We start from the raw sequence: 11,231 nt of genomic DNA on the forward strand, positions 1-11,231 counted from the left end.
CACTTGCACCACACGCCACTTGGTGACTGCTAAAGTTTGGATCTTGAACGTCCTCCAGAACCCATGCGTTAACAGTTTGGTCCCCACTCTGGCATTATTGGGAGGTAATGGGGCCCAGTCAGAAGGAGTTGGGTCCTAGAGGCATGTAAATGCAGGGGCTTTTACGGTCTTCTGTTTCTCTCTCTTTGCTTCCCGGCTGACAGAGGCAAGCAAGTGGCACCACAATGTGAATTCTTCCAGGAGGTGGCTGCTTCAACACTGGCTCAAAGTGACAGGGCTGAAGGATCATGCCCTGGAGTCCCTGAACTGTGAGTCACATTAGAGCTTTCTGCCTCCTTGTTGTTTATCTCGGGTATTTCAATACAGTAGCAGAAGGCTAACGGACCATTCCCCGAGCAACGCAGTCCTCAGCAATTCAAAACTGTCTGACTGTCGCCTGTTGTCCTTCCGTTCTCAATCTTGTCTGCCCATCGGAATCTCCTGAGAAGTGCCAAATGCATTGCTGGTATTTGCACTCCCAAAGAATCCAGTAGAGCTATATGATGCAGCCTGGTTTTTAAAAAAGCAGAAACAAACCAACAAACCGGCTATCTCTAATGGACAGCTCGGCTTGAAAACCTCTGCAGCCCAAATCTCACTACTGTTAACGAATGTCTCATTCTGTCCACGGGAGGATGCTCTACGTATGGTTGGATTCTCTTTCAAAGCCACCTCAGCCATTTCTTTCCCCCTTCCCCTTCCTTTTGCACTCTTTCTTCCCATCGCTGCTGTTTCTGCCATTTCTGCTGCTTGCCCCTGGGTGCTCTCCAGGTTCTGAACAACCCTGTCCACCTCTGGCCTTCCTTGGAGCCATTTTGTGCCTCATCCTCACTGCCGGGGAAGAGGTGGCTGAATTCATAGTCTTTGTCAGTCAAGAAATTCAGCAAGGAAATCAGTGTAGTGGTCCATTCCTGCAATCCCAGCCATGAGGCAGCTAAGACAGGAGGTATCACGAGTCCCTGGCCAACCGAGCTATTCACCTTGAACCTGTCTCAAACAACAACAACAACAACAACAACAACGAAGGGGGAAAAGGAATGAGTACATAAAAAGAGAATTCTACCTATATAGTAGTAGACTAAGAGAAGCCCAAGATAGCCCATTAGCCTGACAGTTAGAATAGGGTGGGCCACTAAAAGAGCATTGTGTGGGATTGCCAATGCAGGGAGAGAGAGGAGAGGGAGAGAGAGAGAGAGAGAGAGAGAGAGAGAGAGAGAGAGAGAGAGAGAGAGAGAATACAAGACACAGGTGGATGAAATAAAATTAAAAGAATGAGAGGCTAACCTGGGAGGCAGAGTGCACAATAAGAATTGTCCTAGATGTGACCCTAAGGGTAGCCTTGAGTGGCCCATTGCCTTCCTGAGCCTGTCTCTCACCTGTAAAGAATAGCACAAGACTGGGTTCCCTCTAGGGTATACTTCAGCTCTGAGTCTTCCACACACATCTCAGCCCAAGCTCAGACATGGGTGGGTCAGCCGGTGTGGACGTTCCTTATGCATCCCACCCTCCTTTCTCCCAGCAGCACCAGCCATACCAGGAAGCACTATTCAACTAATTAAACATTAATAATTACTGTCCTGACATCACCAGAGCGTCTTGAAGACAGAAAACTGGTGCCATGTGACCTGAGAGAAAAGTCTAAGCGCATGCCCCTCACCCAGCAGATAATTGGGGAGGAGGGTAAATAAGTTAAAGATGTCTTCCTGGAGTTCTAAATACAGCAACCATCCCTACCCAGACTCAGGACTATGGGGCATCACCAATAGAGCATGGCATTGCATGCATTCACATGAATTCCTTTTAGTCTTCAGTAACAACCCGGAGACACTGGCACTACCTGTCCCCATTTCACAGTGAGAAACTGAGCTTGGGAGAGGACCAAGAGGCTGCCTGGGAACCAACTGAGAATCAGGATTCGGCAGGTTCAGGCTGAGGCAGCAGAGGCAAAGCTTTAGCTCTGGGGCCCTTCACTTGCATGAACACCTCCCAGTCCCATGCCTGGTTTTTAATTCTTAGTTTTATGCTCTTTTCCATAAACAGGTTGTCCATCAAAACCCTGACCTTGGGGCCTATTAAATCTCATTCCAATATTGAACGCTCCTTCTCAAGGGTAGCATACACACTACTATCTTATTTAGAAGTCTGAACATTTTGCTTAAGACACGAACTCAAGGGCTGAGAGATGGCTCAGTGGTTAAGAGCACTGACTGCTCTTCCAGAGGTCCTGAGTTCAATTCCCAGCAACCACATGGTGGCTCACAACCATCTGTAAAGATATCCGATGCCCTCTTCTGGTGTATCTAAAGACAGCTACAGTGTACTTATATATAATAAATGAATAAATAAATCAAAAAAAAAAAAAAAAGACACGAACTCAAGAACTCTCCATGCTTCATAAACATTACGGGATGTGATCCCTGCTTTAGTCCTTTGAACGTGGTTTCCTCACTGTCTACTCCACCACCCTCTGCCACTTCCCGGTTCCTTTGGGTCGTGACTGTGACTTTCTCTCACCCTGGGAACAAGCCTGCTGGAGTTTGGTTTTGCCCTGTAGCATGCCCATCCATTCTTCAGTCAACATCCTTCTGCTCCTGCCGGTTCTTCCAGTTCTGGTGCGGAGCCCAGCTCCACTTTGTAGACAACAAAGCGATGCTGTTGCTACTCAGGGAAGGGCTGACTTGAAAAGAAAAAGAGGGAACAGAAGAGATCTCCATTTGTAGCTTTCTCCGCCACCATCCATTTTCAGCCATAAACATTTCCTAACGTTACCTTTTGTCTCTGATTCTTTCTCTCCATCTTGACCTAGTAATTGGAATTCTGTTTCTTAGTTTGGGATTTTTAAATATAGAGTGTGTTGATTTAAAGTTTACAGAACAATGACATGGGATATTGTTGGGGGTCAGCCTGTTGTTGCTATGCATGCAAATGCTAAATTCTGAACCCCAAGATCTGGTTGCTGTCCAGATCATCCAGATGAGTGCATTCTCATACACACTGGCCTTTGTTGAGCAAACCTTGCTCCCAAATTTAAAGCTATTGGTTAATAAAAGGCTAAAGCCTGTGTGATTGGGCAGTAGAGAAAAAAAGGCGGTACTTGAGGATTGAGTGACAGGTCTCAGAAGAGAGGGAGGGATAAGGGGTTGGATAAGGGGAGGGAGAGGGGGAAGGGTAGAGGGGGGTTGGAAGGTAGGGGAGAAAGGAAGAAGAGACAGAGGGGAGGAAGCTGCCATGAGGTCAGATGGATCATGAGCACGTGGCCAAAAGAAATGCACCCTGAGGACATGCTAATGGAGAAACATAGCCCTGGGGAGACTCAAACAGCAAGTAACAGTGGGCGGATCATCTGGATGCAGGTGAGCATAGCACAGAACCTGCCCAACCTAGGCTCACAGCTTGCAAATAAAAATACCGGGGCTTTGTGTCTTTCATACGATCTACCTAGAGTAAATCATTTTTTACAGGATATATGTGTGGATATAGTGAGATACTCACTACAGTAAAGATTAACGTATCTATAGTCTCATAGTTTTATATTCTGTATGTATAAAATGTCTCCCTTTAAAAAAAATGTTCCTCTCTTCTCTAGAGGAAGCAGGTGCAACATTAGAAAACACAGCGAAAAAATATAAATACCTTGGATTTAGAGTTTCTGTGAGCTCAGCACTATCCCCCTCCCAGGAGGGGGCCCATGCATTTCTGTCTCCTACAGCCTCAATACCTCCCACACAGCTGCAGCCATCTCCCCGGTGAGAAACATATTGCTCAGCAAACAAATATTTACCGTGCAATGGTGGCTTAATTAGTCATATCGGAAACAAACAGAATGAAAGTGGGTGACTTACATATACAATTTTCCAGACATGCTTTTCACCCAGGTACTGGGTTTCTTCCTAAGAGTGGATGGGATGCTTTCCTATGAGTAACAGAAACATGGAAAGATTGATGTGTTTGGGGAACCTAAAATCTTAGGAATAAGATCTAAGGCATGATTTAGGAGATAGACATTAATTCACAAATTTAGAGAAAGTAAAATATTAATCATGATCCTTGGAGGGAGGGGGGGGAGGGAGGAGGGGGAGGAGGGAGGGAGGGAGGAGGAGATCTGACTAAATCTAAGTGGGTCTGTAGGCAAGTAACTATGACAAGAACTGCCTATCAGCAACCTAGAACCTTAGCCTCAGGTGGAAACCAGTTCATGAATGTGGGGCAAAGTATTTTAAAACTGTGAATTCGCCTTTCACTTTCTGCTCTGCCTCCTATATATTCGCACTCTACTCCCAAGAAACCGATTTACTAAACTCCAATTGACACATCCCTAGGGCAAAATAGAAACTCATGAAGCACAGGAAGAAAGAATAACTTCAACCATGAGGGAATCCTCACATGTCTGTGTTTGGGAATGGCAACGAGGAAGGGAAAAATATAGCAGCCTCTGTTCACGGCTCAGAAAGCAGAAGGCTGCAGAAGAAACCAGTCATAATACGGAGAGGAAACATGCTGGCAAATTGGTAACTGTGCACACTGCCAACATTATGACTTTTAAAAGCAAAGAAGGGTTGAAATCATTGCAAGCACAGATCCAGCCTGCACTGCATGGTGAGTTCCAAAGCACCTGTAGTTGGAGTGAGAACTTTGCCATATACAGAAAGAAAGAAAAGAAGGCAGAAAGGCGGGCAGGAAGAAAAGAAAGAAAGAGGGAAGGAAAAAATGCAGGCAGGCAGGCAGGAAGGAAGGCAGGAAGGCAGGAAGGAAGGAGGAAGGAAGGAAGGAAGGAAGGAAGGCAGGCAGGAAGGAAGGAAGGAAGGAAGGAAGGCAGGAAGGAAGGCAGGCAAACAGAAAGAAAGAAAAGAAAGAAGGAAAGAAGGCAGGCAGGAAGGAAGGAAGGAAAGAAGGAAGGAAGGAAGGAAGGAAGGAGGAAGGAAGGAAGGAAGCAAATAGGAAGGAAGAAGGAAGGAAGAGGGAAAGGAAGGAAGGAAGGAAGGAAGGAAGGAAGGAAGGAAGGCAGGTGGCCTGGAAAAAAGGAAGGAAGGAAGAAAAAGGCCAAGATCCAACCCCTTTGTCTAATGCAATAATTATGCTTTACAAAGCTGTTTAAAAAAAGAGAGGGGGGTGCGAACCGTTTAGTGTGGACCAAAGAGCACGCAGAAGCATTATGGGATTTAGAACTCACAGCAGCAGATTTAATGAGATGTGGAGATTTTTATTTATTCATTCATTTAAGTAGAAACTACTAACTTCATTAAATGCAGGAGATGAGCCGAAGGGAAGTTATAAACCAAATTGCAGCCAGCTTATAACATTTTAGCCCAACTGAAATTGGCTGGGTTTGCTCTTAGGAATGCTAGATGAGGCATCCGTCTTCTCAACCTTGAATAGGGAAATGTGCATGGATCGGGTTTTAAACCTACGGAAAGTAGCAGCTCCTCTTGGCTTCCCACGACAGTGCATTTGTCACAGGGACTATTGAAGGACAAAGTGGCTTCTGCGATCCAAGCCTCCGGCTTCCCATCCTTCTATGACCTCCTATGAGCAGGAGCTATGAACAGCCTCTAGCCAAGTGAAGAATAAGACAAAGAGAGCATGAATGTGTGACCACATGTGACCATGTCATGTAAGAATGAAACATTGGTTTTAGACATTGGCTCCTTGCTGGCCTGAAGATCCTAGCGGCCATGTTGTAGATAGTACAGAAGGCAAGGAACCAGAGGCGGCCAACAACCCATGCTCACAGATTGGCAAGATCAACGCAGTAAAAATGGCCATTGTGTACCTGCACTTGGACACCCGGAAGAAGCAAGGTGCAAAACCACAAGTGTGTGTGTGTGTGTGTGTGTGTGTGTGTGTGTGTGTGTAGCATATATGTACAGGGGTCCTCAGAGCCCAGAGACAGTATTGGACCCATGGAGCTAGAACTGCAGGCAGTAGAAAGCCACGTGACATGGGTGCGTAGGACCTAACTCAGACCCTCTGGTAGAGCATAACTGCTGAGCCAACTATCTCTCCAGCATCCAGGAAAATATTCTTGAGATGTTTTGGAGGCACAAAAAGAACGGAGGTGATTTTAAATATGATACTAATATATATAAAGGTGAGCTAGAACTATCTGTTAAGCTCTATCAAATTAATCACTATCAAATTAATGATCTCAGTCATACTGATGAGAGGTCCTTGTACCCAGAAGGTTGGAGCCACAGAGGTAAAACTGTGTGCTGTAGTCTTATGACATATGGTAGTTAGTATTCACTAGGATTGCTCACAGTGAATTTAAAGCTGTGGTCCTCCACCACAGCTCCTATTAAAATAAACTGAGAGCTTCAAAAGAAATCCTGATGCACGATCCTAGAAAAGGGAAATCCTGTACATTGCTTAGTGGATGCTTGGGGCTGGGAGTAAACAGAGGGAGCAACTGCCAACAGGGCAATGGAAACACTCTGCAGTTCCTGTGTGTTGTGATAACTGCACAATTCTGCAAGTCTCTAAAAATCACCGAATATTTTTGTATGCAGAAGAAAGATTTGCAGGATATAAATTACACCTCCACCAAGCTATCCAGAAAGAGCCTCATCAATGCAGGGTCTGCAGGGGCAACAGCAAGTTTGGTTGTGGCTTTAAAAGCTCTTCAGTTGATTCTGCTGTGTCACTGGGGCTGAGACCCACCAATTCAGTTATCTGAAACCACTTTACATAATGACTAGCATGTTACCTGAAAATAATAGGAAAACATGCTCCAAAGATCTAACATGAGGTCACACCTAAAGCTAAACCTCAGACTATCTGACCCCTAAGTCCTATCCTGTTTACTTTATGTGATTCTAGGGTTCTCATCTAGATTACTAAACTTTTAATTTACAGAACATTCTTCGTCTCAAGCAGGTTCCCCAATACAAATTCTTTGCATAGAACCACCCCAGTGCTCCTAAGGCTTCTAGGTGAGTTTTGTTGTTTTTTTTTTGTTTTGTTTTTTTGTTTGTTTGTTTTTTTGTCCACTACAACACAGGCTCCAAAAGTAAAGGTGAAGAAGACTCATACCTAATTAATCTCATACCAAGTTAATCTCATACCTAGTTAGTGAATCTTTACCATATAAAATGTTAATTAAATTATGTCTACCTACCTATAATTAATACTATTTCTTCCAAAGAAATACAACTTAAAGAAGAAACAGGATCACCCAGACAACCCAGTAATTCTAGGTACTTGTCACAGATACCCAGTAAGGTTTGATATCCAGAGGCCAAGATGGAGGAGAGGAAAATTGTCCTCTGATGTCCACACACACTGTGGCACATCTGCCCACATGCATGGATGTACACACACTAGTAATAATTAATAAACTTAACTTTTAAAGAAGGACAAATAGGTTAAAAGTTTTCTTAAAATATAAAATTACTTTAAAGTTTAATCATACGATATTATTGATATGTGACTTTTTGAGGTTTTGGTTTTAAAGGGGGGTTGCTGTGGAGGAATACATTAGTGAATCAGGAGTAAAATGCCGCAAAATCACACAAGGATTTATTGGCGGTGGAAGGGCTCGAAAACCACCCCTGAGTGGGTCCAGTGGGAGGGGTGGGGGCATGGGAACACAAAGCAGGCATGATGCGCTTTATAAGGGGGAGGGTATGGAGCATGCGCATTCGTGACGGTGAAAACATTTCTCGTTAGTCGCACTGGCCTTAAGAAATGACGGGTCACAGTGGCCTCTAGTAATGACTGTGACTGAAGGTAGAGTGGAGCAGTGTCTGATTCTGGAATGTGAGTGAGTTGTTCTAACAATTTTGGTGTGTGTGTGTGTGTGTGTGTGTGTGTGTGTGTGTGTGTGTGTGCTCGCGCGCTCACGCGCATGTGGTGTTCTCTTTTACCATGTATATTCTTCCAATCTGTGGTTAACTTTTCCATGAAAGAATTCCAGGTTTCCTAGGATTTTTGCTTTCAAGCACAAAATAAGATTCCCAAGGTTTAATTCCTGGGAACCACACATGTATGTGTGCATGTTCACATATATTACACACAGGGGTGCACACAATCACTCATACACACACACACACACAATTAATTACATATAATAAAAAATATTTTTACAAGACATACTTGATCTGAATTGGAGGACCATGCAGTGTTTAGAAAGTAAGACTTCATTCGATTAAGTTATTTTTTGATTTTTTTTAATTCTCTGAGAATTTCAAACACATATGCAATGTTCTATGGTCACAACCACCATCCATTTGCCCCTGTATTCCTCCCTCTACACCTGTCCCTCCCTCTGCATAAGATCATTTTCTTCTTTTTAATATCCTATTACATTGGATTAAACTAATCCAAGGATGGAAAAAGAGAAAGATGGAAAGAAAGAAAAGAAACCTTGCCTCTTCCACTTCACATTTTCCGAAAACACTACTGTCAGAAAATGTACTCGGCTAATCACACCTCATTACAGTGAGAGAGAAAATCAAATACCAGGAGCTACTCTTTCCAGTGGGGCGTTTTCTCAGTGAGGCTCCATCTTCCAGAATGGCTCTAGCTTGTATCAAGTTGGCATGAAACTAACCGGCACACATCCTCCACCAACTAGTCTATCCTATGCTGCACAGTGGTGAGTGGATCCAGGCCAAGAGAATACTCCAATCTCAAAGACACAGTAACACTCACTCTCTCCCTCTAATGCTATAAATACCACGTGGCAAATCCATACCCAAAGTAACAGTGTGGTTTGATTTAAAGGGACAGGGGTCTGAAAAACACTGTGCTTAAGGACCAACTCCAAAAGCAACTTTCAGAGCCGGAGAGGTGGCTCAACAGTTAAGAGTCTTTTCTGCTCTTCTAGAGGACTAAAGTTCAAGTCCTGGCACCACCATTGGGTGCACCACTGGGCAACAAGGCCAGTGCCAGGAGATCTGATACCTGTGCCGAAGTGACTGAGGTGATGCCACCTTGTCCTGATCCTCCCCTAACTCCACTTTCTGTCTGCTCAGACAGTTTTCAGCCCCTACCTCCCATCCCTGGACAGCCATGCCTGCCTCGGCATCCCACTCAGGACCTTCCATGACCCTGGCTATGGTTCAGATACAACAGCTGCTGAAAATGTAACCAAACAAGTGTTGGCAGGTCCCCTGATCTACAACCAACAGTGATATCATTGTGCTCATTGCCGCTATAAACACTGTCCCCTGAGCGCCATTTTAAACATTGTCATAGTAAGCGCAAGGGCTGAGAGTTCCTTTGAGGGAGGAGCCTGAGCTTGCTCACTGGCTTAAATAAAAGACTCTGATTGGCCTTCTACGCAGGGTGGTCTGTATCCTTCTCGCCTGGACTAAGACGGCACATTCACATGCACAAACAAATACATTAAATTTTTAAAGATAAATTTTAAAATAATTAGAGCTTCTTTCTACATACATAAAGTTTCAACATGTGAAACTTTATTGAACATGGCTTCAGGGTTATATGGGGCTTCAAATTTTACACACTTGACAATTTCCAAAATCCACTACGAACTATTGTTTACTCCTTTAAGAGTCGGATTGTCCACGCTTTCCTAAGGCAGGCTTCCATGGTCCTCCCCTTCCTCCTACCTTACTCATTGACATGCAAATGTACTACAGAATTAAGGGCAGTTTCTTCACGTGCACTGAACTGTGTCCAGCAAACTAAGAAGAACAAATGGACATTTCTCAGGCCCAGTTGAGGACACAAAGCTGAGCTGGAAGGGAAGGGAAGCACTTGTGAAATCATGCTGACCTCCAGGACCTGGCAGTGTCTGCCATGTTCCTGTCAGGTCATGGGCCATCACAGACTGAATGTCTGTCTGCCTTTCAGCTCTTCCAAGTATGACACAGTAATTCATCCTCTCACTGCGGCTCAAGTCAGAGTCAGACGGGCAGAGTTGGCTCATAGCAGCCACTGCGCATGGCTTTTGCAGGAACGCCAGGAGGTGAAACAAACGTCTGTGAGAGGATGATGATGCCGCCTCTTCTCCTCCAACTAAGGACCAGAAACTACTGCTCCCTTGTACTTCTGAACGTGGGGACTGCACAGTTATAACTTTCCTTTCATCACAGACTTCTCTCTCTCTCTCTCTCTCTCTCTCTGTGTGTGTGTGTGTGTGTGTGTGTGTGTGTGTGTGTGTGTGTGTGTGTGTGTGTGTGTGTTTCACTATATAACCCTAGCTGGCCTGGAACTTTCTATGTGGACTAAGCTGACCTTGAACTCACAGAGATCCTCCTGCCTCTGCCCACCAAATGCTGGGACTAAATGACTGCACCATCACAGCTAACACATTAAACTTCCTTTTCTCCCTTCTGTTACCTGCATCAGAGCCTCTGTGATAAAGCTGTGAGAAGAAGCTTTGAAAGCATCAAGCACACAAACTAAGCTCTAATGGAGGAGAGGAATGGTAACTCTGCAGAGACAGAAAAGGCAAGAAACCTAAATCCAGTTTTAATGCGAACTTTTCAGTCTGCATGCTTTTAAATCTGGCAAGAGAGTACTAATTTCTCTCATATTCTTATCAGACATCTAAATCTGTGGTGAAGACAAATCAAATTCTCTAAATAAGTATAGAAAAAGTCAACTGACTCATCAAAATGACATATTTAAACTTGAAAATGTCAGGAGATGACAGGAAGCAATTCCCTCAGGTACAGACGGCCTTGTGCGTATCCCAGGTCCAACACGCACTACAGAGAATATGGATTCTTCCTCAGACAGTCACTGAGATCCTTTCTTAGCCTCCTCCTAACTCTCCTCCTTCAATAAAAGTGGTTAATAAACAAAGAATGGGTAGGAAAGATGCTTTTTAAATGGATTCTGGGCATTTGGTACTTACATTTTAAAAGGTTGAGCCACTTAGCAGGGGGGAAATCATGCCTGGTACTGGAAACCGAGCCAACTCCCCAGGGCTGGCAAAATCATAGATCTTCGAGGTGAGCTTACAACTGCCATTCTACTGAACCACATCCTAAATATTTGTCCTTATGTCCACAGAGAAGTTAGTCCTCCCCTTCATCAGCAAAACTTCTTTGTGCAACAGACAGAGACCATTAGAGAAAACCACAACCAATGAAAATGCTGAGCTGTGGGGCGCCGTTCCGAGCTGTGGGGTGCGGTCCGGAGCAACACATCTATCTACAAAGCAAACAGCTCTGCGGCTAAGTCTCTGGGAACATTGCAGAAGAGAGGGCGGGAAGACTGTA

This window comes from Rattus rattus, chromosome 6 (assembly GCF_011064425.1).
Source record: "Rattus rattus isolate New Zealand chromosome 6, Rrattus_CSIRO_v1, whole genome shotgun sequence".
NCBI classification, from domain to species: domain Eukaryota; kingdom Metazoa; phylum Chordata; class Mammalia; order Rodentia; family Muridae; genus Rattus; species Rattus rattus.